The sequence below is a fragment of the Notolabrus celidotus genome, chromosome 20, assembly GCF_009762535.1.
Source record: "Notolabrus celidotus isolate fNotCel1 chromosome 20, fNotCel1.pri, whole genome shotgun sequence".
Lineage (NCBI taxonomy): Eukaryota > Metazoa > Chordata > Actinopteri > Labriformes > Labridae > Notolabrus > Notolabrus celidotus.
The window spans coordinates 24,469,287-24,485,616 of record NC_048291.1 but is presented as its reverse complement, the minus strand read 5'-3'; the positions used below and the strand labels follow the sequence as shown (position 1 = coordinate 24,485,616).

Here is a 16,330-nt window from a genome sequence, read left to right as displayed (position 1 = left end):
TAAGACTCAACACTGTCAAAACAGTTGAAATAAAATACATTAAACAATAATTTATGTGCCAAAGCTCTCCAAAGATAGAGTAACTCCAAAAAATCTCCAAAGCTTTATGAGGGAATATGCTGATTAATCTACTTCTCCTGAAATGAAGTTATTTTTAGAGCAGAAAGAGACCGTTTCTCACATCAAAGTCCCTGACATGTCTTGGGAGTTATACTGCATATGTTAAAAAAGCTGTACAAAGCCTTTTGTGGCTCCGGAGGGAGCAGAGCAAAGGCTGATAAATGCTGGTTGGAGCTGAAGACTACAAGTTAGAAGTGACAAAGACATACGCCTACCAGACTTCTGCTACACTGCTCAGTTTGAGGCCAGCTTCCAGAGGCATCATTAGCTGCTACTAGCATATTTAACACCCTTAGAGTGGTTGGTTTGCTATTGGTCATCATAGATCATGTGCACACTTCAAAGTACAGATAATATGCAAACTGACTCTGATGAAACGTTCATCAGTGGGTGAATACTGACATGAAGATGAAGCTACATCAGCAACTGTTTCCTGTTCGCAGTAAATGAAACAACTCATCCCACTGAATATCAACACCACAGTCACCACCAGATGAACCAGCTTGAATTTAGCCAATGATTGGGTGGCAGAAGTTTGGTGTATACACATACAATTTTATGCACAAACATGCAGTGGACATGCACTTAGGGAGAGATGTCAGAGTGAGGATGCTGCCATCAACCAGCGCAGCCCGAGCAGTTGGGGGTTCAGTGCCTTGCTCAAGGGCACCTCGGCAAGTAAACCAGCACCTCTCCAGCCACCAGTCCACTTGAACCGGCAACCCTCCAGTTGCCAAGCCAAGCCCCTCTGGACTGAGCTACTGCCGCCCCATTGATGCAGATATGCATCAATACATTTTATTTACTCTGTGATGTCCAGATAACCCGAAAAATAAGTTGAGATCTTGAGAAAACACCTGACATGCACTCTATGTTCAGAAAAACAGCATCATTATCTTGATATAAAACTATAAATAAGCTGAGATCTCACTTACACTACAGCAAAATGACTCATTATCACAGAAAAACAGTAAATCAAATGCAAGGCTCCAGTAGTATCCCAGTGATTGATGCACTAATTGATCATTTTGAAGCATTAGCTAAATGAATGCAACAGATTTTAATGTTCCAGTGAAGAGCTCACACAGGCCAGTTGTCAGATTCTGCTCACAGCAACAGCAGAGAAGAGCTAGTTCCCTCTAAAAAGCTGATTGCACTATGGGGTTACATTAAAATTTGTTGGCATAGAAGATTGTACATTTAGATACCACATCTTAAAACTAAACATGTAACCGTACATGGTGCAATCACAAAAGCAATGGAGGAAAGGCTGCAGTGCCAAAGCAACGAACTCTGGACTTTAAAATGAAGGATGAATACCCTCAAGAGAGCCTTGGCTCTACATGTCAGATACTGCCTTACATGCAGGTTGATTTAAATCATAATGTGACTGCTGCAAGCTTAACAACAGACATTTGTAGCTCTGATGTTTGTCCCATGTCATTGCTGAGCCTCACTGCACACAGATTTATTAAGCCACTTTCAAGTTTAAGCGTGCAGTGTTGCAAGCACATCAGTTTTGTGGGTCTCATACAGCAGAGCATGTAAAACAAAATGATATGTGAGATTTACGATGCTAGTTTAATGGAATAAGATGAAAACGTCTTGTAGTTCTTTGTTTACTTTAGTTATTTTTGTAGACAACAACAAAAATGGTGTGCAGCTCCTTTATCCAGGCAAATATAGACAGATAGTAAAAGATCAAATTTGGACTGGGGTCTAAAAAGCTGATGCAGACAAGCTAGCAACCCAGTCAGAGCAGCCATCTATATAATAAGAGGAGAGTTTACTGATCCACATTATCAGTACTCTTATCAGTACTCTTATCAGCTCATGACGCCTGCTTCTACAGCTGTGAGAAAACCTGCAGAAGAAAGTCCAAGTTCAATTGTGTGCCAGCAGAAAGCAGCAGCTTAGCACTTTAGAACCTCACTGCAAACAGTACTACGGTATGAACATCACATCAGCACACGTCACTGATCCAGAAATAGACTCAGACATCACACTTTGTGCATTTCATCCCGGCAAATATGATATTTCAGCTCAAATCTAGTTAAGAGCTTAGCTGCAGATCACACAAACATGCTGGAGCTCCAGTGAGGTCAGAAGTCAGCTGATCACATAACAGCCTCCGTCACATAACATTCATCCAGACACATTTATCTAAAACGCAGACAGATCAGCTGCTGCTAGGGAGCAGTTCCTGCATTAAGACATAATCCTGTGTTAAATTAAAGACCTGCTAACCAAAATAACACTAAATGTGACACCAAGTGCTGCTCATCCACTCTTAAGATGCTCATTCATAAACAGATGTGTTTGTTAATGCTCACAGAACTCCATCACACGAGCATGGAGCAACAAACTCAGACATCCTACCATACCTCCACAAACAACTTCAAAACCTCTCTTTTTTTCCTCCCCTCTGTTTCCCTCCTTTTTCACATTACCTTTCTCTTTGCCAAGCTTTTAGAAAACCAGCCCTGGAGGTGTTGTTACGTCAGCAGGTTTTGCAAGGCAGTGATTGGTCCTCACAGGGATCATCACACTCACAGAGTGCCACCAGGTCTAAGAGTCATTTTGATGCCTCATGCAGAAAGAGCTGGGATGCATGAGTTAAGATACTACAGAGGAACGGCATGCTGGAACTGAGCAGGGTTATTAAAGCCTTTTTGCCCTGAAGATAAATCAATCATGCATTCTTTCCTTTTTTTGAACGTGAGCAATTTAAATTTTACCACCAAGGTTTTTTCTGGTTGTACCCCTTTATCAGTAAAACAACAGCTCTTATGAGGTTTAGTTAGGATTGGACACAATAGACATATTTTGGTTGAACCATGGTCAGGTTTCAAATTACTTCTTTTCTTTTAGAGGTCACAAAGTCATCAGCTACAGTGTCTGACCACAGTTTGGCCATTTGGATGGGCCAAACAATTTTACTGGTTTTCCAGTAAAACTGCTGGTTATTGACAAAGAAATTCCAGTACAGACTTTCTTTTCCATGCATTGTTTTTGAGCAGTGGTGGACAAAGTACCAAGCTTCATTACTAAAGTCAAAGTATAGATCCTCCCGGTCAAACATTACTCCAATACAAGTGAATGTTGTTCCGTCAAATTATGACTTGAGTTAAAGTCCTGGAGTACTTGCTTTTAAAAATATTGAAGTATTCAAAGTAGTTTTTAAAATATCTCAATGTATTTTTACTAAGCATGAGTGCAGTCAGGAATGCATGGGTGAACATTGTGCTACATTATGTTTATCTAGAGAACATAATTTCATATCTAAAAAGTCTACCATAAAATATAAACTAAGTTACTACAAGCACAGACAAGTTTCAAATGTTCATCTGGAATTAAACCAGTGTGTTAGCTACAGACCTCCACATGCTTTCTCAGGTTAGATGCTGATGTTTTGTAGGCTGTGATCCAAGATTTACAACAATACGTATCATTCTTTATTTCAAAACCTCCAACACGGTTTAAAATATGGCCGTGGTGCTCAGGTAGAGAATCATCATCCTTCTCAGTCATAGCCATCATCACCACGACTAAATGAATAGACTGATCAGAGTAATGTTTGCTCTGCATTTGATCTACACTCAACCGAGGTACGGCTACACCACTGAGACAAACCAAACACAAGGACACCAACAGTTTACAGCCTTTGGGATCTGATTTCAGAAAAGAAATTTCATCAGCTGACTTCAAAGCAGAGGTAGTGAGTAACTAGAGCATTGATAGAAATGTAGTGGAGTCAAAAGTGTGATATTTGTCTTTCAAATGTAGTGGAGTAAAAGTGATAAGCTCCCCCCAAAAATAAGACTTAAGTAAATTACAGAAACTCAAAAAATGTACTTAAGTACAGAACTCAAGTACATTTACTTTGTTACTGTTCACCACTGCTTTTGAGTATAGTCAAAGAATCATCTTTAGACAGAAGGTCTCAGAGAAGATTGTTAGTTGCACTTTCACGCAGTTGTCTGTTTGAGGGTAGTGATCTCAGCCGAAGCGTCATCACATGGCGGCCTCTTTTGTGGACTGTTTCCAATTACCTGTGTGGACGATTCTGCTCTGACTACAAACAAAAATCAGACCACTTCCAATACCAAAATCCAGTCCAGCACTTACAGGTTCTGCATTTATACACAGGATCAGGGATGATGGTTACAATAAGTAAAATGTGATGAGGGCAGGGTGATGATTACGCTCTGGCTAATCTACTGATGAGGTAAACAGAACAGGGTATTGGATATGATGATGTTTAAGATGTTTAAGAAGTGGAAAGGGAAAAGAAAATGTCACAGACACACCAGGTCTGGTCCTGTTCACCTTGTTTCACTGCAACATCTCAGTTAGCTCATTTCAGGAAGGCTACAGCTCACACTGCGAGTGTCACAGACTGTTTTAAACAGAAGACAAATTATTGTTTTTAAATCAATTAAATCATCTAGTAATCAGTATTTGTTTTCAGCTGTGTAATAATTATGATAATGTATCATGAGCAGGTGGTTAGAGTGGAGGATCCCCCTTCAGAGTGAGACTAGACCGGCTGTGGTCCCAATCAGCGATAACAACCTGCTCTCTGTTCATGATCTCTTACATGTTTTTGGTTCATGTATGCCAAAATCCCTGATGGTGTCATTTTCCTGGCGTCCTGATTGTGTGTGTGTGTGTGTGAGCTCGTCCTCTATATTTCCAAATATGTTTGCCATCTGGAGCAGATATGGTGTTGCATGTGAGGGTAAAGAGATCATCAAACATAACAGCTGTGAATGAAAATGTATTGTCCACGATGCTGTGAAAACGCCTTGGCTGGGAGATTATAAAACAACAAATGCTGGGGAAAGCTGTTGTAAACAGGCTGGAGCAGAGAAACAGAATCATTCGGAGCTGTGTGATTCCACAAATATGGTGGAGAGTTCCACTTCTCTGTCAGAAATGTGAGGCATGGAGCAACGCAAAAAGCAGATGGCTGGTTGAGTGTCGAGCACTGCAGGCTTGTTGTACGACAGCATCATGTGTAGTGTATGTACTGACACAACACAGGTAAATAAACACACTCTGGTGGATGGTTTATCTACGCAAGTGTCCTCACACTCACAGCTGAGGCTGACAACATCTTGGTCAGAACATGATCGAGCATCTTGGCTCGGCTCCCTGAGAATGAACAGCGCTCACACACACACACACACACACCAGCTAATCCAGTGCCCAGTGACAGTAATGGGAGGCAACGCTAAGCATGTTTGGCTAGCATCCAATGTGCCTTTCACACGCACACACACATTTCCCAGACTCACACCCTCCACACAAACAGGACCACAAAGAGCCCATCGTGTAATCTAGAGGGTGTGGTCAAACAGAAACTTCTATCATGTCCAACATGGAGGGAAACTACTGAGGGTGACAGCTGAGACACTCCAACACACTGTCACTGAGATGCTACACACACACAAGCATATACACACACACACACACAGCACCACACAAATGCTGTCACTGCCACACAACAAAACACAGGCAGATGTTTTTCCTCTTCTGTTTCTTCTCCTCTGCCTCTCTCTATTCTTACTTCCTCATGTCTGTACAGCATAACGCTGGCCCCCCATCCCTCCCCTCCCACCCTCCTTCTTCTTCTCTCTCCCTCCTCCATCTCTCTGCATCACTCTGCAGTGCTAGGATGCTCCACTCTCTCTTCATACAGCGAGCTGGCAGCTGGCAGGCGGGGGCAGAATAAGAAAACACACATACACTGGAAAGCAGAGCATCCTGATACCTCAATTTAGGGCTTAAAGAGGCTGAAATGTGGGGAGAATGATGCGTTTTCTCACCTTCTCTTCTCCGTTTCTCCTCCTCTTCCTCTCGCTCTGTGTTTGTGTCCCTCCTGACTGCAGCCACACGGTTTCTCTCGCTCTGATTCCTCCCTCTTCCTCCTCCTCCTTCGTCTTTCTTCCTCCTCCTCCTCTGGGCTGCTGCTCTCACAAACCTGCTGCCGCCGAGTGTCCGCCTCTTCTTCCCTTTTCTCTCTCTCTCTCTGCCTCTCACAGCCCCTCCCCTAACCACCCTCCACTTCCCTCTCCATCTCTGGTGCTTTCTCTCTCTCTCTCTCTCTCTCTCTCTCTCTCTCTGGGCTCAGCATCAGTGGTGGAAGAATGCTACAGGAATACTGAGGTTTTTATTTTGCCCTAGTTTGAGCATCTCATGTTATCTTTAAATTCAAGTCACAGAGCTATGCATCTGTTTTACTGCAATGCAAGTCTTGTGCAATCTATTGGAAACCTAAAGGGATATATGACACTACTTACAGTAGTTCTGAGTTATTCTAAGATCAAAGTCTTCTTCTGGCTTTATGTCCTAAAACGAGAGAATATGAGACAATCATTATGTAAGAAGAAATAGAAGACAAAGAAGAATAAACTGTACACAGAATTTAAAAAAACTGCATTTAGCTGAAACTATTACAGCTGCCCACCAATCCCTCCTTTATAAAGGTTATTTTTTGCATTGTATGTTTGAATTGAATTGAAAGAAGGGTGTATTCAAATATGGGACCGTACTGGATATGTATTGGGTTTAATTATTGAGGATTAACTAGGCTACATATCACATATGTGAAGAATGGTTCAACAGTATCACATAAATCTTCTTCAAAAGGATTAAATCTTTGAAGAAAACACTTTAACAACATTAACAACCTTCATCAAGAGATTATTTATTGTATTTATGTCACATCAAACTAGTGTTGCCAACTTTCTCACTACTAAATAAGGGACAGGTGCACGGTGCCATAGTGGTGTGAGCATGATGTGTGAATTCAACGTATATTAATATTCTGATTCAACTGGAATGGTGAAATGTGTATATTCCCTTTAATCCTTACTGTATCATTATGTAACCTCATATGAATAAACTTAAAAAAACACAAAAAATTTGACTCTTTACATCAAAAAACAGGCAATAGAAAAATTTTATGCAAAAGAGGAGTATGACTCACCAAATGTACTTTTTCCATGGATACTTTTTGCAGCTGTCGATTGACTCAAGCTGTCTTTCGTCCTTTTGCACAGCCAGAGAGAAGTCCTGACATGACAAGTCACAGTTTACAGATATTTGAAGTTCATTTTTGATCAGCTCTGTGCGGCATCTGTTTCTTGAGTCTGACCATTTAATGGCCATCAGAGAGAAAATCCTCTCCACACTTTTTTTGCAGGACTTGGCGCATTTGCGCTGTATACAACTGATGCGCGTGAGGGGGTCTGTGATTGGATGACAGGCGGTGTGATTGGAACATGATCTACCACTGCCGTTTTATCTGATGTAGGATCTGTAGAGTGCAGTCTGCTGTATTTACAAGAGTTAATAGTCAATATACGGGACAAGTGAGGTCCCGTATGAAACGAACCAATTTAGCCCAATATACGGGATGTCCCGGCTAATACGGGACAGTTGGCAACCCTACATTAGACTGTATTATGCTAAGCTAGGTGCACCTGATCAGCTTGCAACTAAATTTGATGGAATATGACATTCTCATCAAGGCTTTGTAGGAGTAATGGAACCATGTGTGATGAACAAATGGGGTCACTTCAGAGTTTCTTCCTTTCTCTTAGTATTTAAATTGGCATTAGCATCTCTAAGCTAACTGATTAGCTTTCCATATTTCAGCAGAAACTGTTCCAACAGCTTTAACAAACGATGAAGTCAGTGACAATGAAGAAGAAAGTTAGCTAGTTAGTTAGCAAGTAAAACAAGTGTTATCTGAATTTAGCTGCTAACATTAGGGATGATGATAATGATACTACCTGGGTGTAAACAAGCACAGATGACACACGGCAGCTTGTTTTTCAGTATTTTCATCTAGAAAAGGGAGATAAAGTTAGATGTAGGCTGTGTCTGCTTTAATTGGCACACAACCAGAGCAATGAATAACCAGCAAAGGTATTTGGACCTAGCCTACAAGGATGATCGAGAGATGGTGGTGCTAGCTCTGCTAATGTTAGCCACAAATGGCAAATTTGACATTGTTTACCTGCAGACTCTTCTGATACAGTGTTCACTGTTATTCATTTCAGGGTCACAGGGGGCTGGAGCTATTCCTGGCTACCATTGGGCAGTAATGTTGCTTTAATAAAATGCTAACTACAAATGACAGAATGATTATTTTAAAGTTTTTGCAAAAACAATATGAACAGGAAACCTTTGGTTTACTGTTTTTTTGGCGTTATTGAATAAAGCAGCAACTATCAAGAAGGGTTCAAAGTCTTCATTTTGCAGATTTTTTATAATTCTAAAGTTTAAAACATCCCTTCTGATTAGTTGTTTTTTAAGAGATGTGCAGAAATTCACCTTTTACCAAAAAAGTGTCAGCTCTTTAACTCAACTGTGACGATAATAGAGGCATGAAAAGACGGTTCCCAAGCGACAGCCACATCTTCTCCCCTTTCACTTTGGCTTGGTTCCACTCTGTAATGTTGTGGTGTCTAATTGGATCTGATAGGCTGCCTCTGATGGAGTGTTCCCCTCCCCCTCCTTCCTGAGCCTGGCAGAAACGAAGCAGAGGTTATGGCAGTCCAACTCCAACTCCAGCGGGGCTGCTGGCTCTTTGTCTGCATGCATGTAGCTCATGCAGTGGACACACAGCATCTTAATGATGGGTTGACCCCCCTCTCACACACACACACACACCCCTTCACCCCAGCCTTTACTTCTCATGATAATTGAGGGTGTTTCCAGCCTGTCTTTGTCCCTAGGTGCCCCTTCTCTCTGTAGTGTCTGGACTGGCTAGACCCTGCTTACATAAAGCAGTGCACACAGAGCTGCATACAGACATTGTTAGAAAACATTTATATTGTTTTCTCTCCTGTAATTTAACTTATTTTATGTATTATTAATTCATCATCTTCTCATGTATCTGTGGTTCTTCAGGCAACATCTGGACTTTACTTGCAAATGTATTGATGCTTTCAAAATAAACTCATAACAGGACACATCTAGAAAGGGTTGGAGTTCTGACCTGTTCCCAAACAATGACGCTCCCTGTGTGTCGGCTGGACAAAGCCCAGATTCAAATTCCAAACATCCTCATTAATTACACCAGCGTTCGTTCTGGGTCTTTGGCCAAAATGATTCAGAGACATCTGCTGGCTTCATCCTCTGGGGAGCACGAGAGGTCTGTTGTCCATAATGGTGGGGGGCAGGAGGTCCGGGCGGTCTTCTGACCCCACGCTGGCAGGATCTGTGTTTGGTTAGCTCCATAGGCACCACATGGAGAGACTGAATATCACATCATGGGAAACATTCTTTGGGCTGTTACTCTCTGCTGGGTGCAGATGACATAATATTTGTTTCACAATATGATGAAGTATTTCCTCACTGCTAAAGGTGCAGACGATTCCAGACATAGCCTATGGTGAAAGACGTCTGCCAGATTGACTTTGTTTTTGTCCATCTTGCATCTTCCTCCCTTGTTCTGGCTGTAAGCACAATGACAAAGCAAAAATTGAATAAAAAGCAGTGAATTCGTGCAGCAAAAAACATTTCCTTTCAGGGCACTTGTTTTTTTAATGTTTGCATCAGTCTGTGGAAAAACATGTTTGTTCAAAAAATGGACAAAACTTATAACAGAAAACACTTTAAACACCGGGGAAATGCGATGAATCATCCATCTGCAATGCTTGAGACTCTGTGTGCAAGTCCTCATGTAAAAACTGAACTCTCTGCTCTTTAAATAAAGCATGAAGCACTTTAGTCTGTGGACAAAATGTACAAGGAAAAAAAGATGCCAAAACAAAACTGAATTGGTGGGTCAAAGATGCAGGTGTTTTTAGACACTTTAGTGTATTAGGACTTAAAAACAACAACATCCCAGTCAATTTATGCATCAGCAACCTCACATCTTACAAGACCAAAATCCCTGCGCGACCTCTCTTGTGTTCTCTGCATTTCAATTTGCTTCATAATTAAGCTGCATTGAAGGAGGTATCTTGCTACAGTGCTGTACTACAGGGATAATAATAACTAATGAGAATCACCCTGTATTCTCAAAGTGCATGAAGTCAAGACAGTAAAGGGAAAAGGAGCCTAATGCAGACAACGAAGCAGGCAGCAACCAATCTGTGAAGATGTGGAAGCTTGTGAGAATGGTTTACAGGTGAGCAAGGCAACTGGGACAGGTGATTAAAGTCTGAGGGCCTGTAGTTGACAAGTGGAGGAAGGATATATCTTTATCTTGGAAATTAAATTTAAGGAACTAAAAGTAAGAGCGACAAATAAATGCAGGCACAATATTAAAAGACATTTCATTTTTAAGGTCCTTCGGCTAATTTTCTCCAGCAGAATCCTCCATTTACATTTCTTGGGGTTAGCTCATCCTGTATGTGAAGGAGGGATTAGCCAAGGAAGAGGAAGGTATCACCTGTCTGCGTTTTAACTGCAATCATATTTACTGTTCTCCCTTTCATCAGATCGCTGCTCTTTGTCTGGAAGTAGGAAGCCTAATGTCCTTTTAGTCTAACGTCGGCCTGGCGCCACAACTTTCTCACCATTCTCTCTCTGCCTGCAAGAACCAACAATATGACCGTCTGTCTGGCCTTGCTGCATTATCTGCTGGCACTCAGGCTCCTCCAAGGCCTCTGGCTGCTCTCTCCTCTCCACCCTCTGAGATAATGACAAGGGAGATGGAGGATAACAAATCAGGTTGAAGCCAATTCAGTTACAGAACCACTTTGAGACCATATTTCTGGAATGGTTTCATTGGTTTCTGATGTCATTTGGATGACAGTATCTTCCTGTTTACCTTATGTGAAGGTGATCAGGTGTTGACCTTTGACAGCTGTGTGATGTGTTTGTTAATATTTGTTATTGCAAAACCAACCAAACAAAGAGTTGTTAAACTGAAAGAGGTGAAAAGAATCTCAAGAAGTAAAAGAGGTAAAAGTGAAAAGTAAAAGGCACTCCAAAGAGACATAAAAAGAAACACATTGAAACACAAACAACCACAAATATCCAAGATACAAAAAATGAAAGAAATCACTACCAGGCCAATAACAACCAGAGATGAAACAACTACAAAGAGCCACATTACCAACCATAAAGACAAACAAAAACAATAAAGTGATCCAAAAAAGACGAGAATTGTAACTACAAAATCAAAAAGGTTTTCATAAGCGATTGCAAAGAGACACAAAAATCGTGAAAGGAACAAAAAACAACAACAAAGAGATGGAGAAACAGCTACAAAAACACACATTACAGAGCAAAAGACAAACCTAATACAAAAAGAGAAGAACAAAGACATCCAAAAAGAGACGAAAACAAAAAAAGACAGAATTTTTAAAATTTTACAAAACAACAACAATGAGAAATCAAAAAAGTTTCAAAGACACAAGAACTACTAAGAAGACACACATACATAAAAACATCATGTCATATTGTTATTATTTGGTCTGTTGTGTTTTTTTGGCACCATATTATTACAGAGGTTATAAGTTATGTGCTTTCTGTTATTGTTACTGTTATTACATTTTTACTTTCTCTATGAATATGTTCCAGTCTGACACAGTGGGCTTTAAAGAAAGGGCAAAGAGAAAGTGTATGGAGGGGTGTAACTAGTGGACAATTTTGGGGTAAAAATCTAAATCTGAACTCAATCAGTCCATGCACAGTATTTATATTTGTATTTATATTTTTATTTTTATATTTATTAATGCTGTCTTCCTTTAATTGTGTGTTCTTTGTGGCTTTATACGGGACCTGAGAAACAAAATTTCGTTCTGTATCATGCAACAGCTTGTGTTGGTTGGTATGACAATAAAAAACCTTGAATCCTTGAAAAAGATTAAAAAAAAAAAAAAAAAGACAGTCAATGAAGACTCCATGAAACATGCTTCAACCAAAGACGGTGTAACATGTTGTTTTTCCTGTCCGGTGTTGAGTTTAAACTATCACCAGTCTTGAGCTATGAAATATGAAAATATATAAATAATTATGACACAATTATATTGTTATTTCAGTATCACTTAGTCCTTCTGCTTTTATAGTGAAAATATTAATTTGAATGATGAGTATGTTAAGTTGCTGAAGCATATAAAGATGATCAGTGAGCTCAGTTTTAATGGCGTTACTGTCACAGTTCAGAGTAACGAGGTGGAGGACCAAAGTTCAGATTTTAATAAAATAAAAAGTATTTAATAAACTAAAATTGAAATAAAACAAAAACTTACTTTGAACAAAAACCACTGGGAACACAGGAATCTCAGGACACTCATCACAAACACAGAGACTATATACACACACTGGGTAACGAGTAATGAGACACAGGTGAGACCAACAAGGCACAGGTGAAGACAATCAAGAGGAGGGAAAACCCAGGAAGTAAAACTTAACACACATGGGAGATTCTACAACAAGAAGCACAAGACAAAACATAGAGTACACAAAAAAGGAGACCACAAGTGAAATCAACAAGTGAAATCCACTTGAACAGGGACCAGAATAACCAAAAACCACTAAAGGAAAAGAGACAGATCAAAGCATGACAGTTACCCTCCACCTCATGTGGTCGCTCCATGAAGGAGGCGCTAAGTCAACGAGGCCTGTGGAGTTTTTTTGATTTTATTTTTGGCAGGTTTTAGTTGAGATCTATCAGGTTTCTTGTAAGTGTTTCATAATTTTATGTTTCTCTACTGGCTGCTGCAGGGAGGCATTAGTGAAAGTGAATTACTGCTGTCTGCATGACTTCATCAAGACAGAGGAGAGGAGGAGGAGGAGGAGGAGGAGGAAGCTGAGGAGGGGAATGGGAATGAGCAGCAGCAGTAAAAGAGTGAAGCAGGTGGCTTTGGCTTCCTTTGTGGGCCTTCTGGTGATAATTTATGAGATTGTTTTGTTGGTTGTTGTGGATTGTAACCTTCAGTGTTTGAAAAGTCCAAACTCATCTCCATCTGCTGCTCTACTCTTCACTCCTGACCCCTGCAGTCTGTCTGATCTTAGTTTGTGGTGTCCCAGTAAAACATGTTATTCTAATGATGACACCAATATTTGTGGATATTTTAAAGGAGATGGAAGATGCATGCTTTTTCATTTTAAATTCAGCAGTCACAGAGTCAGTAGCTCATCTTAACTGTCTTCGTGATCGTATAGAAACAGGCCTGATCTCCAGATTAACAGTACCTGCCTCTCCGAAGAGGAGGAAGTTCCTCGAGCTGGGGGCCCGGCTCTCTTGTCTCAGTGGCTCGATGCTTATTGGATTGCATAGCCATTCCCACAGCTTCAGCAGGTCAAATGACTGGTGGGATGTGTAGCTCACAGCCGCTAAGTGGTCTATCGATCAGGTCAGCTGAGCCGGTGGGCTGATGGGATGTGCTGCAGCAGAGCCAAGAGCTGGAAGAGTGGTAATGGGTACAAAATACATTCCTGCACAGATTAGAGACAGAGCCTTGGCTGAAAACGAAAGAGAACTTCATCACAGGGAAGGCAGAAAATCAACTGTACAGTATTATTCACTCAAATTTATGCATCTCTATTTTAAAGGCCTGTCTCTATTGGGTTAAGGGTTGGAATTAACCACTGAGAAATTCCAGAAATCCTGGGACTATATTTGCCTGTATCTGAAAAAGATAAGAGCCTTCAGATTATGCTCTTATCTTCTTATGAGAAGACGTATAAGCAATATTTTACCAAAGCCATAGAGCTTAATAAAAAGTTCACTTCAAACCTCTGCAGAGTAAAACGACTCAAAGGTTATCAAGCTACTTAATCACTAACACGTGCAGCCACTGAATGACTGAGTCGAGGTGTTCAAAGACTTTTCATGAAAGATCCAGAAGAAATATTCTTCATCTGAATTATTAATTATTAAACATTTTTATGGGTTATATGTGAGTATATATCATTTCAAATAATAACACATCTACATTTTTCATGTGCAGGTGAATAACATCAGTGCTAACTTAAAGGAAACTGCTGTTATAAGCTAAACCTGTGTGATTGATGCAGCCCTTTTCACAGCTACTGCAGCTTTAGCCAGATTTCCTCAATACATCAATGTAAAGATCTGTGAGTGTGTGTTGTATGATTCAGCTAAGACACACATGAGTGTTAAAATTCATCCCTGCAGCTGGCATTGACATTAAACGAGAGGATCAGGATGCTACACGGTAAACACATGCAAATAGAAATCAACACACCACATGTGCATCTGATTTGTACCCCGTGTGCCAATCACAGTGTGTTCCAGTGACCCAGTGCCCAAGATTAAAGCCCAGCAAAGCCAGATTTAGCCTCCCAACAAACCAAATCCCAGATTTTAAGAGGCTGTGAGGACTCCTGGACTGTAATGCCACAGCAACGCAACCACCGGCCAAGTTTACCCACACACCAACGTAAAGCCTTTAAATATTTTGTCACTTATGGTGATGAAGTGCTGCACACAGCCAGGGAGGTACAATGTTTTGGGGTAAATAATGCACAGCCAACACCAACCCTACTCAAGAATAATCATATTAACACCGTGATTCATGAGGCTGTTCATGTAGACCCACAAGCCCTCTGCATAATGAGCTGCAGCAATATGTATAAATCATGACATTTAAATGAGAGTGATGTTTGCAAAAGCAATTCTGAAAATTGAATGTTGAACTCGGCATGTGCAGATTTGTCAACATATTCTACTGGAGAACAGCCAAGGTCGTATTATACTTTGGAAAATTACAGAAATGATGCATAAAGACACAATTATGTCACAAGAAAATTCCAATTGATATACTTTCTGCCCCTTTTTTACCTTTTTTAAACCTTTGTTGACCAATTTTATCTAATTTTATCCTGTATACCAGTACAGTCATGGCCAAAAGTTTTGAGAATGACACAAATATTACATTTTCACAAAGTCTGCTGCTTCAGGGTTTTTGTCAGATGTTTCTATGGTATAATGAAATACAATTAGAAGCATTTCATAAGTATCAAAAGCTTTTATTGAGAATTACACAGAATTCATGCAATAAGTCAATATTTGCAGTGTTGACCCTTCTTTTCAAGACCTCTGCAATTCTCCCTGGCATGCTGTCAATCAACTTCTGGACCAAATCCTGACTGATGGCAGTCCATTCTTGCATAATGAATGCTTGGAGTTTGTCAGAATTTGTGGGTTTTTGATTGTCCACCCGCCTCTTGAGGATTGACCACAAGTTCTCAATGGGATTAAGATCTGGGGAGTTTCCTGGCCAAGGGCCCAAAATCTTAATGTTTTGTTCCCTGAGCCATTTTGTTATGACTTTTGCTTTATGGCAAGGTGCTCCATCATGCTGGAAAAGGCATTCTTCATCACCAAACTGCCCTTGGATGGTTGGGAGAAGTTGCTCTCGGAGGACGTTCTGGTACCATTCTTTATTCATGGCTGTGTTTTTAGGCAAGATTGTGAGAGAGCCCACTCCCTTGACTGAAAAGCAACCCCACACATGAATGGTCTCAGGATGCTTCACTGTTGGCAAGAGACAGGACTGATGGTAGCGCTCACCTCGTCTTCTCCGAACAAGCCTTCCTCCAGATGCCCCAAACAATCGGAAAGGGGATTCATCAGAGAAAATGACTTTACCCCAGTCCTCAGCAGTCCAATCCCTGTACCTTCTGCAGAATATAAGTCTGTCCCTGATGTTTTTACTGGAGAGAAGTGGCTTCTTTGCTGCCCTCCTTGACACCAGGCCTTCCTCCAAAAGTCTTCGCCTCACTGTGCGTCGGATGGACTCACACCTGCCTGCTGCCATTCCTGAGCAAGCTCTGCACTGGTGGTGGCCCGATCCCGCAGCTGTAACACCTTCAGGAGACGGTCCTGGCGCTTGCTGGACTTTCTTGGGCGCCCTGGATTCTGTTTGGCAACAATTGAACCTCTCTCCTTGAAGTTATTGATAATTCGATAGACGGTTGACTGAGGTGCAATCTTACTCGCTGTTATAAACTTCCCTGTCAGGCCCTTTTTGTGCAATGCAATGATGGCTGCACGTGTTTCCTTGCAGGTAACCATGCCTAACAGATGAGGAACAATGGTGTCATGCACCATCTTCCTTTTAAAGTGTCCAGTCACTCAATCATGACAGATTGATCGCCAGCCTTGTCCTCATCAACACCCACACCTGTGTTAATGTGTGTGACACCTGTGTGTCATTGAAATGATGTTAGCTGGTCCTTTTGTGGCAGGGCTGAAATGTAGTGGAAATGT

At 41.0% G+C, this 16,330-nt stretch overlaps 1 protein-coding gene and 1 long non-coding RNA gene across 4 annotated transcripts in view; both read right to left on the bottom strand.

Moving 5' to 3' along the window:
- mpp3a (membrane protein, palmitoylated 3a (MAGUK p55 subfamily member 3)) overlaps positions 1–7,265 on the bottom strand; it is a 31,851-nt gene extending 24,586 nt beyond the window's left edge. Inside the window, exons 1-2 of the mRNA XM_034712168.1 lie at positions 7,115–7,265; positions 5,952–6,474 (exon numbers count right to left, since the gene is read on the bottom strand). The gene's annotated coding sequence lies outside the window, so the exon portion shown is untranslated. The remainder of the gene's footprint in view (positions 1–5,951; positions 6,475–7,114) is intronic.
- Positions 7,266–8,368: 1,103 nt separating this feature from the next.
- LOC117832477 lies at positions 8,369–12,405 on the bottom strand. 3 transcript variants are annotated; one of them, XR_004635191.1, is made up of 3 exons: positions 12,342–12,405; positions 9,134–9,593; positions 8,369–8,659 (listed from the first exon to the last, which is right to left on the bottom strand). It is a non-coding gene; the product is annotated as an uncharacterized LOC117832477 (long non-coding RNA). The 3 variants fall into 3 exon arrangements; XR_004635192.1 differs by adding an exon at positions 10,662–10,776 and having other exon boundaries at positions 8,369–9,593; positions 12,342–12,382; XR_004635190.1 differs by having other exon boundaries at positions 8,369–9,593.
- Positions 12,406–16,330: the final 3,925 nt, after the last annotated feature.